Source organism: Equus caballus, chromosome 7 (genome assembly GCF_041296265.1).
Source record: "Equus caballus isolate H_3958 breed thoroughbred chromosome 7, TB-T2T, whole genome shotgun sequence".
Lineage (NCBI taxonomy): Eukaryota > Metazoa > Chordata > Mammalia > Perissodactyla > Equidae > Equus > Equus caballus.
Genome location: NC_091690.1, coordinates 6,881,455 through 6,898,485, shown reverse-complemented (window position 1 = coordinate 6,898,485; position 17,031 = coordinate 6,881,455). Strand labels below are relative to the sequence as shown.

The 17,031-nt window shown below is 41.8% G+C and overlaps 1 non-coding gene across 1 annotated transcript; it reads right to left on the bottom strand.

Annotated features, from left to right (window-relative positions):
- Nucleotides 1–15,964: 15,964 nt before the first annotated feature.
- Nucleotides 15,965–16,083, bottom strand: MIR7143 (microRNA mir-7143). Its single transcript, NR_128006.1, has one exon. It is a non-coding gene; the product is annotated as a microRNA mir-7143 (primary transcript).
- Nucleotides 16,084–17,031: the final 948 nt, after the last annotated feature.

The window sequence follows — 17,031 nt, the reverse complement described above, 5'->3', positions numbered from 1 at the left end:
AAGAACAAATTCCACCACGTCTTGACTTCCTTCCCTTTGGGATATTCCATAACTGAGATAAGATCTATGCTGTCTATTCTCTAAATCATTAGTTTTAGTTAACAGCTAATTGAGTCCTCAATTTTTATATCAAATTTCCTCTCTGCATCTATCACCAGGTCTACACAGCACAAAGCAATTAAAAAGCAGAACAATTATACAGTAAATCTGGGAGAGGTAACGAATAGCGTAGCTCAGACTCTGGATCTGCCTAGAATAGACTGTTTCATTCAAAATTACCTGAGGGCATGTTTGCAGTAGGAATTCACATGATAGTTTCTGGTTCTCCACTGTAACATTTCTAAGAAATATTTATTGAGCACTTATAATGGCCCAGACACGTGTTAGGCACTAGGAGTGCAAAAATGATTTGAACTTCCCTGCTCTTACGGTCTAATGGGAAAGACACACACACAGGCCGCATTGACACAATGTGATCAGTGAGAGCTACATGTAACGCAGAACTCTCAGCACACCATGGCTTCCTCAAAGAGATGCCACCTGAACCAAATTTTAAAGCCATATGAGAGTTAGCCAGGTGAATAAAGCAAGGAAGGGCATTTCAGACACAGGGAACAGCCTGATCAAAAGAAATGTAGGAGCCACAGATTTGGAGGCAATGATGAGTTCAGCTTGGGCTGTGTTGTGGGATAATGAAGTAAACCTAGCAGGCATCTTGATATTAAAAAATCAAAGCTCAGAGGAGAGTTACAGGCTGGGCATGTAAATTTGGGAGTTATCAACTGATAGGGAGGAGAGGAAGTCAGAGAAACTTATCAAGAAGAAAAATCAGAAGGTGAATGAGGACCCTGAGGAATACCCAGGCTTAAGGGGCAGGAGAAAGAGAAAGACTTCATGAAGGGACAACAAAGAAATGATCAAAATGGTAGAAGAAGAAGGAAAAAAATCCAGAATGTTTAAAGTTTCAAGCAGATGGCCAACAATAACAAATAAATGCAAAAATGCAACTAATATCAGCCTAAAATAATATGCATTCCATTAGCAATATGAACAGCATTTGCAATCTCTTCAAAAGCGGTTGCAACAATGTGCGGTTTGGAGGAGTAAGGAAAAGGAACTGGAGTTTAGATTGTGCTTCTTGACTAAGAAGAAAAGCGAATTGAAGGAAAACTAGGTCAAAGGAGGATAGTTTTAAGCTGGAGAAATTAGAGGGCATCAAAAGCGAAAGGGAAAGAATCAATATAAAGTAAGGGATTGAATATATAGAGAAGATAGAAGATAGTGGAAGGAACAGGAATGCTGGGGAAATGTGAAAGGGTGGGGAGAAGGGCCTTGAACAGACTGATGCTCTTAATATTTTTGACCATGACCCACTATAGGAAACACATCTCACTCAAGACTTACTACACACACTAAGATATACACATAACCATAGATGTAAAACAAAGTTTATGAGACAATATTTGCCCTTACTACATATCATGTAACCCCAAATTTTCTTTTCTTTTCTGTTTTATTGCATTAAAAAATGCTAAGCAGGGGCCAGCCCAGTGGTGCAGGGGTTAAATTTGTACCTTCCACTTTGGTGGTCCAGGGTCTGCCGGTTCAGATCCCAGGTGCAGACCTACGCAACTCTTGTCAAGCCATGCTGTGGCAGGCATCCCTTATATCAAAAAAAAGTGGAGGAAGGTGGACATGGATGTTAGCTCAGAGCCAGTCTTTCTCAATAAAAAAAAATAATGCTAGTCGTAACCTGGTAAGTTGATTTTGCGCCCTACTAACTAATCAAAGCCTAAAGTTTTAAAAAAATACTGCAATTAGAAAGACTCTTCAATCTCTAAATCTTCCAAAATTACAAGAAAATCAAGTTGGGTAGAGATGAGGATAAATATATACTGATACAGAGGAAGTTGAGGCATTTCAGGCCTTAAGGCCACACGTTTCTTTAAGCAGGAGTTGAGGTCACCTGTTGAGTATGAGTAGACTGGAGTCAAAGTAGAGGGTATAATGAGAATGGTGAAGATTTGGAAGAGACACCAAGGAGCATGAAAGAGGATGCTCAGCAAAGAGAAGGAAAAGGCTGCCAGCAGCACTGGGGGCCTATTTCAGCCAGAAACCAGGTGTTTATTATAGCACCAGCTTCGATGGTTCTGCAGATCAGACTCTCAGTTCCACCAGACTTGTCAGTCTTATTTACTACTCTTTCACCAGAGAATCCAATAAATTCTCAGCAAACAATTACTGAATGAATGTTGAGTCAAAGATACTCTATCTAGATGAGCTAGTTCACTGCCTGCATTGAAAATGTCACACTGATAGTTCCTCTCTTTTGTGCAGAAAAGACACAGGGCACTTTCCTTAGATTCTCCTCCCTACCACCACCTCCATTAAGGCTTTCTTTGGAAGCTTTGTGCTCAGAGAATTGTTCCACTGTCAAGTTGGAACTTGACACTTCCAACTTGCCACTAAGCATGGCACCTGGCACCCTGTAGGTGCAAGTTGTTTATTGATTAGTGTCTAGTTTGGGATATGTTGTGGAAGTATGCTATATAACCAGCCTTTGTGTTCATACTGTTTGCCCAACAGAACAAGACTATGTCACTGTTTGAAACAATCTTGCTCCATTCATTCTTTCAACAAATATTTACTGAGCATTGACTACACGCCAGGCACCATTCTAGGCATGGAGATAGAGTGTGAACAAGAAGGACATGGTCCCTCCACTCAAGGACCTAACATTCTCTTTCAGGGAGGAAAGGAGATGACTTTGTTTTATTTTGCTTTGTTTTTTGGTGGGGTGGGTGGAGGTGGGGTGGACAATACCATGCAGGAAGAGAGAAGAGCATGTACAAGCTTAAGTCTGGGTATGACATGGAGCCTGGTGCTGGCGTGTTCCAGGAACTAAGATAATGTCAATGTGACTACAACCCAGTGATGGAGAGGACGGGGTCCAGATTGTGGGCATGTAGGCACGTTAAAGATATTCATCTCTCTCCTAAGAGCAAAGGGAAGCCATTTTAGACAGGGGAATGTTGAACAGATTGCTATTCCTGGATGTACCTTGGTGTCTGAATTCAGTTGTTTATCCTAGTGAGGTATCTCTCAGCTGGCAGATTAGTCGAAGATCTGATTTCCATTTTGCTTTGTTTTGCTCTTGCCCCCAACACAAGTATTGCTGAGCACGGTCTGCACTTTGAGTCACTTCCCTTCCACCCTCACATTTCACTTTAAGTGTCTGGGGCCCCTTCTGCTTCTATGCACTCCAACTTTCAGGCCAATTGGTGACAGGAGACTTTGGGAGAAATTTACATTACTAAGAGGCTGGGGGTTGCAGAGCAGTTACTGCTGAGCACTCAGGAGGAGTTTTAAACAACAGCTTAAATTTCAGTATCACAATATGAAACAGAGTGGATAAATTTCTCTTTGTCGGAGTGGAGGGTTTTGCCTCCACCCGGCAGCGCTGACTTAATTCCAAAGGGGAAATCTTGGAACTGCTAACTCCATTTTGCCTTCTCAGTTTTCTTCTGGATTTCCTGTTGCCTGAGAGCCTCAGAATCCACAGGAGCAGCTCCCTTCCCTTCCCTAAGCTCCAGAGGTAACTGTGGATCTGGGCTGGTGTGCAGAGCTGACTCTGGGAAGTGCGCCAGGCCAGGTGTGGCAGAGAAACATAAGCTCCTAGGTCACTCACAGAGTTTATGCCTGGTACCTGCGAATCCCCAACTTAAAGATTAATTAGAATGACAACAGACCCCTGCTCAAGGTGGGTGCCCAGGATTCAAGCACAGCTGCCCCTCAAGGAGGCCTGGCAGCCTTGCCCTGTTGGCCTTGGATATGGGACTGATGCACTGTATGGATTTTATTTTAAATATCTGCCCCTTGCCAGTGGCCAGGGAGACCACAAAGCCAGTCTGAAGCCACCACCTCCACCTGACTGTCGGAGAAGGAAGCTATTGTCACCTTAGGAGAAAAAGCAGGAGCTGTTAGTTTTGTAATTATCTCCACTCCATGTAATGACCTCAAGTTCTGCCCCTTACACATTCTGAGACTCTCCCTTCCTCTCTGCTAAATTCTAGGAAGTTTTGTATTTTCCCTCAGCTCTTTGTACCTATCAAATAAAATTTCTTTAATTTTTAGAAAATTTTAAAAACTTTTCTAGGATTTCAATAAAATGCAGTTAACTCAACAAACAGACCTGGCTTTGAGTCCAAGCTCTGTGTTTACTTCTTCAGTAATCTAACCTAACAGAATCTTATTTTCTCAATTACATAATAGTGGGGGTAACGGAAGTCACCCTGTTGGGTTGTTGTAAAGATGAAATTAAATGAGGTGGTGCAGAGCTTGGCCCATAGTATATGCTCAGTCAAGGTCAACTGTTATTATTGTCCTCCACTAATCCAGGCAGGAGGGAATCATCTGGGGGCTGATCTTATGTAGAAATCTTGGACACTTGCAGAAGATCCAGAGTTTGTCCACTGCAGCTCAGTTCTCTGTATTCTTTGGTGGTGCAGAATTTAGCCAAGATTTCTACCAGTTCTAACAGCCAAAGTTAGGATGTATGCATGGGGCTGAATAGATACAGCTCGTGCTAGGCAGATGTCCTTCAGGACTGTGTGTTCTTCCAAACAAATGGATTCAGGTAATGGAAGCACCAATTTTATTTATTTGGAATCAAAATGCAGAGACAGACTCCTTCAAGCCAATAAACCCAGGGTTCCAAAGTCCTAATTTCCTAGAATTTGGTGAAATCCTCCCAGACACGCTTGTGGGTGGGTTTGGAAACAACACTCTAATCAATCCCATGCTTCATCCCGTCTGTAGCTAATTCCACCGCCGAGTCCTCTCCTTCCTGTGGCTAAGCAATCGTCTCGCTGGGCCTTCTGGATGCTCGTTTCACAGCTCTGGATGACAATGACTCATAGCTTGTTTATTGAACCTTGAATGGGCTTCTGGGCTCCGAGCAAAGTGTTCCAGAAAGATAGCCCCTGTCCTTAAGTTCCCTTCAAGTCTTCTGTTTATTAGTAAAATTGTACTTCTACTTGTCCTCAAACATACCTGGCTGTTTACTGCCTCCAGATATGTGCTTGTGACGTTTTCCTTCCAGGAATAACCATCTCCATTCCCTACTCTCCCCCTCATCCCCATTAGCTGTACATGTCACTATTCCTCCTATCGATTTAACCTCAATTCAAATACCACTGCTCCTTGCAGCTTTTCTCTGTCTCCAATATCCCTCTTTCTCCTCTGAATTCTCAGCTTAGAGTCTTTTTTTTTCAAGGAATTACTTGGAGTATCATTTGCGATGTGTCCATTTCTCTCCCCTAATTCAGTATGGTATCCTAGGGAGAGAAACCTATGCTATCCATCTTTGTGTCTCTCACAACACTTACGGAACTTAACAGTAGATGCTAAAGGTTGAGTGATTGATGAGTGAATTCATTTATTCAGTAAATATTTATTGACTGCCCACTATGGGCCAGGCACTGTTCTAGGTATAGGGGACACTGAGGTGATTAGATAGACAAAGCCCCCGTCCTTGCAGAGCTCACATTCAATATGAACAAATTCCAGAATTGTTTAAAAGGAAAGACACAAGATATGTATTTTTAAATCTGATGTTATCACAAGAGAATAAAGTATTGCAAACATTTCACTTCTTTATTATTCCTATACTGACTTTCCCATCAACAATTAAATTAAATATTTAGTTAAAATTACTACCATTTAGGGGCTGGCCCGGTGACACAGCAGTTAAGTTCGCACATTCTGCTTCCAGGGCCCGGGGTCACCAGTTTGGATCCCAGGTACGGACATGGCACCACTTGGCAAGCCATGCTGTGGCAGGCGTCCCACATATAAAGTGGAGGAAGATGGGCACGGATGTTAGCTCTGGGCCAGTCTTCCTCAGCTAAAAAGAGAAGGATTGGCAGCAGCTGTTAGCTCGGGGCTAATCTTCCTAAAAAAACAATTACTACTATTTATTGTTTACTATTTGCTGGGAACTCTGCTAAGGGCTTAACAGAAAACATCTCACTCTATCCTCACAACAACACTATGAGGTAGGAACTATTATTATATTTGAAGAAACCATGGCTCATGTAGGTTAAATGACCCACACAGGCACAAGAGCATAAGCGAATGAGAAGGCTGAGATTTGAACTCCATTCTGCCTGTCTCCAAAGACGTACTGTCTATCAACCACTGTGTTAGATCGCCGTAAACTTCGGGGCAGGAGTCTCAATGCCAACAGAGTGAGCCACGTGACCCATAGCTTGCATTCGTCTGTCTCCTACTAGGCAGTTTCCCCCAAACCAGACTTCATTGCCAAAAATTTGTACACACCTCTTGATATGCATTATCAACATTTTCTCCATAAATTTAACCAAATTCAATTGCTACATTTAGAAAAATGTGATTCCAGCAGTTCTTTTCTCCAAAGCGCAAGCAGTTGGAGAACAGCATCGCTAACTTGGGGTTCACCCTGTCACGTGCAGTGACAGCTACACTCTTGGCACGATTGCCACACCCCACACACATAACACAGCAAACTACTCACTATGCTTCCATCTCCACACACTGTCAATGATTAACTTGTAAATTACCTTCTAAAACCTCGATTTCAACATAGAATCCACTACTGAGATTGTATATAATTTTATCCAATGTCATCCCTGTGGTAACCACATCCAAAGAGAAGCAGATGACCTTAGAGGTAGATTCAGAGTCCTTAAATAAGGCACTACAGTGACCCCATGAAGAGAAAGACTGTCTTCAACTCTGTCTCCACTGACTAGCTTATGTCTGGAACACACTCTTCATTCAATGAATGTTTGTTGAATAACATGAATACATCAATGACATTTTTTTAAATCACTCTGAAAATAACTGAAGATGAGATGTATAGTGTGGCCCAAAGAACACTGATCTTGCAGATTTAAAAAATAGGAAAAGAGTTTGATTCCTGGTTTTACTAGTTAAGACCTGTGCTGTGTGTGGCATCTTGCAAGTAAATAAACTGCCTTATAGTTGCTGTAAGATGGGAGTAATGCTTTTTGGCTTGACTGTTGTGAAGAAAAAATGGGATAACATGATGGAGTACCCAACATAGGGTTGGTACACGGTAGGTCCTCACTAACGTTTCTTTCTTCCGAAAAAGAAACTCAACTTGGGTGGGTTGCACTTTTTTGTAACACATTGATCAAAAAAGTTAGATTAGGTCTGGAGTGCATTCTTATTATCCTCGCTGGAAAATTCCTGTTATTTGGAGGCAGGAGTTGTCTATAATTTTAAAAAGCTATTGATGGGCCAATGACGAGTGCTGAGTTACTTGACTAGAAGTTGGCTGTGATACACTATCTTGCACAGGCCAGGTTATTGTGCTGTTGAAACATCTCCTGCAGGATTCACAGGAAGACTGTGAGTAAGTCAGTTTAGCCCTGTAGCTCTGAGAGCTTCATAATGGAGGGAGTTTCAAGTAACCAGAAGTTCCAATTATCCCACATAGGTGAATGTTACTCTCATTTCCCAGAGGTTTTCAGTCTGGCAATCGGATCTGCTATCTCTGGATGCCTTGGAGTCCAAATAAAGGGGAACAAAGTGAGGAAGATCTTAAGAAAACACTTAAGAGTGCTTGAAACATGAGAGTGTAATAGCTCATTTCACTTTTTCACCCATTTCCATCGGCTTTATCATCCAGAGTAGCTTCAAAATCTACAGGTAAATCTCAGGGAACAGTTAGTTGCCAGGACATAGGGGGCTTTCAACAAGTGTTACTTCCTCTCCTCACTCTCCTCCTAAAGGAAATTCTCATATCACAGCCATGGTATTTGGGCAAAACCTAAAATGTGATCAGAGAAAGAGAAACGAGAGCACAGTGCAATGGTTTTAGCAGCTGCCAAGCTATGCTGTCTTGACCAGTGTTGCTTTCACTTGTGTTAGTGAGTGGCAACCACTTGCAAGTTGTCTTCTCATCCGATCCTATCCTCTTACTAGTTCTGTGAGATAGGTATTGTTATCCTCATGAGTACAGATGAGGACAATGATTATCAGAAAGGTTAGGAATTTCCCCCAAATCACACAGCATGTGAGGGTTAAAGCCTGATTAACACCTGACTTTCTCTTTACTAAGATTATGACTCTTCTCTCCATACCTCCAGATCTCTGGCTCTAAAGTGTCATCCTTAAGATCTTTTCCCAGCTCTAAATATCTACGTGATTTATTATTTAATTCATTCAAAAAATTTGAGGTTCTACTATGCTAGATGTAGGTAGGTGATATCAGGAAACTTAAAACTTAAGATCTATGTTGACACACATACAATAATCACAATACAAGAGAGATGTAGGAACCATCACCAAGGAGCTCTAGAAAAGAGGCTCTGGGACTTTTAGAAGAGAGAGAAATCCGTCTTGCTGAGCAGGCAAAGAGAGGCTTCCTGGCAAAGAAGGTGATCTAGACCTCAGATGGCCACTGAGTGTTCAGACTGAGAGACCCTTCTATTTCCCAGGGGCCTAAACTCCTGAGCTTTTTCTGCTTCTGCATTAAGAGAGGGGTTGAGAGAACCCCTCCATGAATTGAAACCGTGATATTATTTTGGACAATTTAAAAGCAAGAGAACTCCAAGTGCCCATAAGAAAGTACATTTCAAAGTGCTTACTTTTAAAAGGCCGTAACGTTTAAGATTCTGTTCATCTAAATTCTTTCAATTTATCATCTTGGTCATTTCTTCTATAAATCATGCACACGTGGATATCCAAGTAACACAGAAGCCTTACTGCCAAGCTTCTACTCTTGGTTTGTGGAGGGCGGGAGAAGAATTTGGATTTCACACCTTTGACACTAAAGAGAGCTCTTCTTGGTAGAAATCACACGATGGCAACAGCAAACACAAGTACCACTCGCCACGTGCCAGGCGTGGTTCTAAGTGCTTTACATGTATTATTCTCATTTAACACATGCAATCATCCTATGAGATAGATACTATTAATGTTCCCATTTTACAGATGAAGAAACTAAGACTCCAAGAGGTTAGATAATTTACCAAACATCACCCAGCTAGTAAGTGTCAGAGCCCAGGTGTAAAATGACAAATCCTGGTTCTAGAGAATATGCTCATCACCACTACTCCATATGGGCCTCCCTCTGTGCTTACCCAGATTGACCTGGCTGATTCAAAAGCCACAAAAGGAGAAAAACTAGCATGATCCTAATATTTGGGGAAAACCAAAAGTGGTTTTTCTGCCTGTTTGTCTTACTGTAAACTTTTGGTTCAATACATAGTCACAGTTTAGTAGTCTAAATTTTGTAGGCTTACATTTGAAAAATTATTGTTAAAATATTTGCATTGCTATTTTCCTAACTGTAAAGGTAAATCAAGGTAATCGCAGAAAAATTTTTAAATACAGAAAAAGAAGAAAATAACTCACAAGATAACCACTATTTACATTTCAGACAATTTCTTCTCAATTATTTTTTCCTATGTATAGCTTCCATATACTTCAAAATGCCTTCTAGATATGCATTTTGAGGATGACGGTATGTACTCAGCCTAGTATCTGGAGCTTCGTCCATGTTGTATCTTGTTACTAAAAATTCTTCTAAAACCTCTTTTAAGGGCAGAAAAATATTCCAGCAAATGGATATTCTATAATTTATTTAATCAAACCTCTATTTTAGGCATTCAGGTTGCTTTCATTTCCCTTATTAAAACAAATGCTTTGAGCCAGCCCTGATGGCCTAGTGGTTAAAGTTCGGCATGCTCTTCTTCCTCAGCCCAGATTCAGTTCCTGGGGGAAAACCACACTTGGTCTGTCAGTAGCCATGCTGTGGTGGCAGCTCACATAGAAGAACTAGAAGGACTTACAACTAGAATATACAACTATGTACCGGGGCTTTGGTGGTGGGGGGCAGGGTGAAGAGAGGAAGGTTATAGCTCAGGATGAATCTTTCCCAGCAAAAACAAAAAAACAGGAAAAAACCCACAAATGCTTCAATAAACACCTTTGTACATTTTATAACTGATATCACTTTCTTAGGCTTTGTTAGGATTGTATTAGATTTAATTAATTAATTCTCCAAATAATTACTGAATATCTATATAATGCACCAGCTACAGTTGAGGGGTTAAAGATACTGTGGTGTTACTGGGTTAAAGGGAGGAATATGGTTAAGAATCTTGATGTATGTGGCCAACTGCTTCACTTGAAAGATGTTCCAGTAATTTATCCCACATGAGCTGTTTGAGACTGCATTTCACTGAATCCTATATGGATTAAGAATCATGTTTTCTGATTTGAAAGGTGAAAAACTATATTTCATTGTTGCCTCTGTATTTCTTTGATTTCTAGCAAGGTTATACTTTTTTTGTATATTTATTATTGATAAATGTTTAATCTTTAAACTCTTGTTCAGGCCTGATCTAATTGAAGAAATCTCTCATTTCATATGTCTTTATAGCTTGAGAAAATGCAAAAACACTCCCTAAAAGCATTAATGTTGACTTCCGGTAGTCATAAAAGTCAAGATCAGGCTTTCAGTACATCCAGCTCTCAGAAATCTTGGTTATTGGAGAACATCAAAATGGGCTCGCTATATGAATTGAGGGCTTGGAATGATCTCGGCAGGGACATTAAACAAAATTGGGCAGAAAGTATAAAATCTGTTGGTGTCCTGGCTCAAGGAAGTTAAACACACGCTGTATCAAAAGTTAGAGCTCTTCTTTTTACCAAATCTTTTTAAAATCCCAGGTTTGTCTCTAGGGCTAATTGTTGGTTAATGTAAATTAATGGGGTAATGTTGCTTAATGTAACATGCATCTCACTGAATTTTGCAAGCATAAAGTATCTCAAAGTACTTTAAAAAGTGTTTTTTGTAACCTATTTTTGGAAATGACATCCTTCCACCTTTGCCGTATGCTATCAGTTAGAAGATCCAGTCCACATTCAGGTGATCACACAAGAGGGTGAACATCAGAAGGTGGAGATTGTTGGAGACCATCTCAGAGGCTGCCAATCACATTGTCTATCCTTTACCATATTTTATTTTCCCCATAGCACTTATCATTGGCTAAAATTATTTGCTTGTTTGTATTGTCTATCTCCCTTCTCCAGACCATAAGATCCAGGAGAACAGGGACTTTATCTGTCTTGTTTGCCACATAACCCCCAGAACCTCAACTGCAACTGGCGTTTTAAACAAATATTGTTAAGTTAATTAATTTATTTGTTAATCTGATAGACTACGATGGACTGGGAAAGTAGTATGTTTAGCAGTCAAGAGGAAAGTCTATTAAGTCAAACAAACCTGACTTAAATTCCTGTCCTTGCTACTCACTATCTGTGTAACCTTGGGCACATCACCTCAATGTCTACATCTGGAAAAAAAAGGATAAAAATATCTATCTTGCAGAGTTGTTAGAATTCACTTTAATCATATATAGAGAGATAGATCTCTTATATCCTATATATTCACTTTATATCATACACACACACACACACACACACACACAGAAGTTGGCACATACTAAACGTCCAATACGTGGTCATTAGCACTACAATTATTACAATTCAAAAGATGATTCTCCTGACCTATGGGTAACACTAAGCCCAGCAGCTGATGCCTTTTCACTGGACCCATATGCCAAGAAGACCTGCCTGGAGAGGAGTGTGTGTGTCACTTCCCAGGAGGCTTCAACTTCCTCCCCACCCACCCAGGGCCTTGTTTGGCCAAACTTAGCCACGGAGAAGGAGAAGTGGGGGCATACCGCACAAGAGACGCACATTGCTTGGAGCTCGTTGCTAGTTACTCCCCAGCGCCTGTCCACTGCCCTCAGGCCGAGCTGCTGAGCCCACGGTGAGTTTGTGCTGACCCCTCCGCACTCGTTCACTTGGTCTGCCTGGTAACTGAGGGGGAGGTCCTGCCTGCTGAGTTTCCCAGTGCCCTCTGGGGTTTGGGAGCCAGCTGTGGCAGACCCCAAATAAGGGCAGGACTCTATAGGAAGCCAACACTTAGCACATGTTCTGACCAACTGAACTAAACTGCTACAGTCACAATCTAATGAAACAAGAAAAGTCAATCAAATTGGGGTTAAACTTTTCCACTTACCGCAAATGATTCAGAGAGTTTCACACCAAATAAACAAAAAATGCACACAAATGCTTAGAGTAATAATATGCCCATTATTTATTTGTCCATCTACTCCACAAGCATTTATCAAGTACTTATGTGCTAAGCATCGTGCACGGAGCTAGAGGACTCATAGATGAGAATCAATATAACAAAATTGTGACAGTACAATGGGAGCTGCAAGGAAACACCTAATTCAGGTATTTGTGGAGGGAATAAAACCCCTTTGAAATGGGTCTGGAAGAATAAAAGATTCCTTCCTTCAATTCACATGTATCAACCGCTTACTCTATGCTTCGGAAAGTGCTAGGTAGTGGAGAAAAAACAGTGAACAAGACACAGTTCCTGCCTTCAAATTGCTCATGGTCTTGTCGGGGGGGAAGTCTCCGGGGAGTAGATGGGTACAGGATTTTAGAAAAAGGAAGTTCACAACTTGTTTAGGAGACATTTTAGCACGGCTAGAATATACGAAGTGTGAGGTAAGGGGGAACTTGGCAGGGGTTGATGGGAGCCAAGCCTGAAGGGAGAGGTTTAGTTCAGACATGAAGCGCTTCATGCCAAGCTAAGGAGGTTTCCACAGTATTCTGCAGGCAAAGTCAGGCTGTAGAAGGGGTGTGTAGGAGAATAATGTTATCAGATCTGTGTCTGCACAGATCCCTCAGGCACTTGTGTTATATATAGGTTGGAGGGGGGAACAGTTTTGCAATTTTCCAGGCAAGAAATAACTGGGCCCTGAACCTTATGTGCAAGTGCAGATGGAGAAATGGGGAAAGATTCAAGAACTAGATCAGAGGAAGAAAGGCTATAAAATATTGAAGGATACCTGCATAGTCTCAAAGGATGTTAGAGTCTTTTCGAGTCACCTACTCCACCTGTATTTCACAGATAAGAAAACTTTCTTCCAGAGAGATCAACTAAGCTGCCCAAGATCACACAGCTGCCAGCTTTACCCCATCTGGAGTGACATCAGTAATTTAGATTATTGCCATACACATTAGTTTGTTAGGGCTGCTAGAACAATGTAACACAAATTAGGTGGGTTAAAATAACAGAAAGTTATTGCCTCACAGTTCTGGAGGCTAAAGTCTGAAACCAAGGTGTCAGCAGGACCACGCTCCCTCTGAAATCTCTAGGAGAACTCTTCCTTGCCTCCTCCTAGCTTCTTTGGTAGTTTGCTGGCAATCTTTGGTGTTCCTTGGCTTGTGGATACATCACTCCAATCCTCCATCTTCACATGGCTTCTCCCTCTATGTGTCTGTCTTTATACTGTCATCGTATAAGGATACCCGTTATATTTGATAAGGGACCCATACTTCTCCAGTATGACCTCATCTTAACTAATTTTGTCTGCAATGAACCTATTCCCAAATGAGCTTGCATTCTGAGGTACTGGGGGTTAGGACTTCAACATGCCTTTTTCTTTTTTCTTTTTTTTTTTGATGGTAGGGGTGCCAGGCGAAGGGGGGTGACACAGTTCAACCCAAAACACCGTATCTAGTTGTTCTGACACAAAATGGCACTCTCTCCGGCTTCCCCTTGCCTAAATACAGGTAGAGATCTGTTAGGATCTATATACAGGGGTCCAGTCATTCAAAAATAGGCAGATCTTGACTCTTGGTTAAAGCTGCAGTTACAATTTTACCCATTTCTAACTTCACTTGGTCTTGGAGCGATTGGAATAATGGAGGTACTGTCAGGAAATCTCAAATGTCTGTTTCATTGTTTCCCCATTCAACATCTCCATCCTGCTGTCCTAATGTGGAGAGATCTTTCTCAAACCCCTGAGCTTGCCCACAAGCTATCTGTTTACCTCTCTATAAAGTGGGAAGAAGGCTGCTTCTCATTCCCTTCTCGGTGGTGCAATAAGCCTTGAATGAACAGAGAATGGAGGACATTATATCTTAGACAGCAAATGCATTTTTCAGGAGAAAGGCCCAGTGGAAACAGCAGAATCTTACCATTTCTGTAGTCTTCTTGACTGCTGACTAATGAGGAACCAAATAATCCAAAATAGCTGATTCGGTCTCACCCAGGAAGTGCACCCCCGACTCGACTTCCTCCTGTCTTCTCCTCTGGGCATCACAGCTGCTCTGACCTCTAACCTGCCCTGGGGTTTTCACATCCCCACACAGTCCTGGTCTGTCCCTGTCTACAGAAAGCTTTTCTAAACTCCTCTGGGCACCAGGAGCATGTCCCCTTGAGGGCTGTTCAGATGAAGAGGGGTTATGGTGATAACAGGATGAGTTCAGATACTTCACAGTTACATCTTTCTTGTAAAGTGTGCCAGGGCTTTATAGAAGTATTAGAAGGTCCCCTGCATTCGTCTCAAGGCTCCCAGAAAAGTGAAACTTAGATCACACTAAAGCCACCTTCCTTAGGAGTTTGGGGTCATTCAAACAGCTTGAACTGAAGTTTAATTTTGCCCTAGCAGTAAGGATTTGCTGAGCAAATTAATACTAGAGTGTAAACAAGTCTTCCCAAGTATGCCTAAGAGCCTGTAAAGGACAACCTGCTTTCAAGGCTTGGAAGCAATCCTTTTACATGCTAATTACAAACCCTTCTATTTGTGAAAGCAGGGCCCTCTGGGATTTCTATTTGCCAACAAGTTGTTTACTTCCAGTTTAATGCGGGTGGAGGGTCTATGAATTATTGAGTAGCTACAACGCATTTTGCTGTGTTCAATGAGAGATTGTTTATCTTCATCTTCACAGCCATCCTTGGAGCTAAGCTTTGCCCCAGTCTGCACCTGTGGAATGGAGGTTTGGCCCCAGTGCAGACCCGGTAAGTGGTGGAGCTGGGATTCAAACCCAGATGAGCCTAAACTCCAGAACCTGTGCCCTCCTCCAGCACTTTATCAACCTTTGAAGGTATTGTTTGCTTTTCTCCAAAGGCTATTCCCAAATTCAGTCTTCTCAATATTTCAGAATGACCTGTCCCTAATTAGCTCAAATGAGCTAGCTTTTGTAAACTCTGTTTTCATTTCTGTAATGAGGAAAATGATGCATTCAGCCAAGAAGCAAGCTGTCGAAGGAGAGAGAGGTTGTGGCAGGTCTGGGCTTAATCTATCATAGTCCACGGCGCTTCCTGAGACCTACCACCGGCTCTGAAAGAAGACAAGATGGAAAATCACTCTCTCTGTTATTTTTTTTTTTCTTTTGGAAAGAGTGTTTTCACCACTCGAAGGAGGGACTGCCTCTGGCCTTGGTGCAGACTGTCCTGTCGGGTTGCAGGCTGGGGAGGTGAGGAAACTGCCCCAGAAGTATAATCGACTGGGATGCTGGTAGGTTTAACCCTTTGCCCCTTTTTCCAGGACTGCTGTCACTGTCTACTAAGGTTAGAAAAACTGACAAGATGTCAGGACATAGCTGCGTGTTCTCAGAAGTACGACAAAGCTCTACCCTCCCCCACTGTGAGGCCATATCTACAAGTCACATCATAACCTTCCCACTTAGACTTATTTTTAAAGGCTGCACAAAACACATTTTAGTGGAATTAGAGAATTGGAGCTTTTAACCCAGAAATGAAACAGCTGTTGGCTTCCAGACCGTTCATCATTAGAGAGAAAACTGGAAACATCAAAAGCAAGTTCAAACTCTATGAGGTACAGTATTGAACTTTATATATAGCTCATGTGCCAAGAGCTGCCCAGCAGCACATAATGCATGAAACAAAACAGATCTCAAACAATTATAAGGCACAACAACATATAAATCAAGCCTTTAAACTATTGATTAATGCTGAAATTTTTATTGAAAAAAATACTTGCAGAAAAGCATAGATATGACTCTTATTACCCATAGGACTGGCTGTTTGGATGCAAATAATCTTAACTGCTTGCACACCCCTTCGTACTCTTTCAGCTAAGGAGCCATTCAGGCTCAGCTTCAAGTGCAGAGGAAGTGCAAATAGCCCCTGCACTTCAGAGCTGAGCTTGCTTTGCTAGGAGACCGTTGAGCAAAATCCCAGCACGCTCTGATTCATTCTGCCTGCTGATTGGTTGTTCTCCCGGCTGCTGACATCACCCTGTTGCTGGGCGGAAAACTTCTGCTGCACAGCCCTCGATACTGACTTCAGACTCTTGTGAAGGGGACATTGTACTCAGCAGCGAAATCAGATTACAGCTCAAACGGAATTAGAAGATCTCCTTTTTTGTGTGACAGTTTCAGTCATGTTATGCCTCTTAAATTATAGGATGCGTCCCTCCACCCCGTAATGTAGCAAATGCTTTTGTGTGACACTCTCTTCTCCAAGCCACCCAACCCCCAACACCCTCTAGAAGCCTGCTTTTCTTCGAGTGTAGAGGAAGATATTTTATACATCTCCCAGATGACGCTGGCTTTCTGATTAGTTTATGTTTGTTTTTATCAAGAGAAGTGAAGTATGTCCTTACTTGCTACTGTGAATTTTAATGCAGTTCTTTGAACTTTCTGTAATAAATACGTTTCTAGCTCTCATGTCTGCCTCCAGTATTCTGCAAAGCGTAGATAAACGGGAGAACTGATGGCAAAGGCCAACTTGTCTGTTGCCCTTTACTGTCTCCAAAGCACTTTTTATGTACCTTGTCTCATTTGCCCCTCACAACAATCCTGTGCACGAGGAATATTACTTGCCCCCTTTTATAGATAAGGAAACAAGTCTCCAAATATTAAATTCTTTGCCAGCCACACAGCTCATAAATGACAAGACTTGGACTCAAATCCAGGCTTTCTGAGCCTGTTTTCTGAAGTCTACCCAGTTCGACACAGCATTTTTCAGGACTGGGACGCTAAGTGGCTTGCAGGGGCCAGTCCAAAGTAAGTAGCTACACCAGTGCCAGGACCCAGTAATCCTACTTCTCCATGCAGGGTCTTTTTTTCTAAACCTCTTGCTGGCTCTCAAGACATCATTCTTCAGGTTTTCTTTAGAGATGT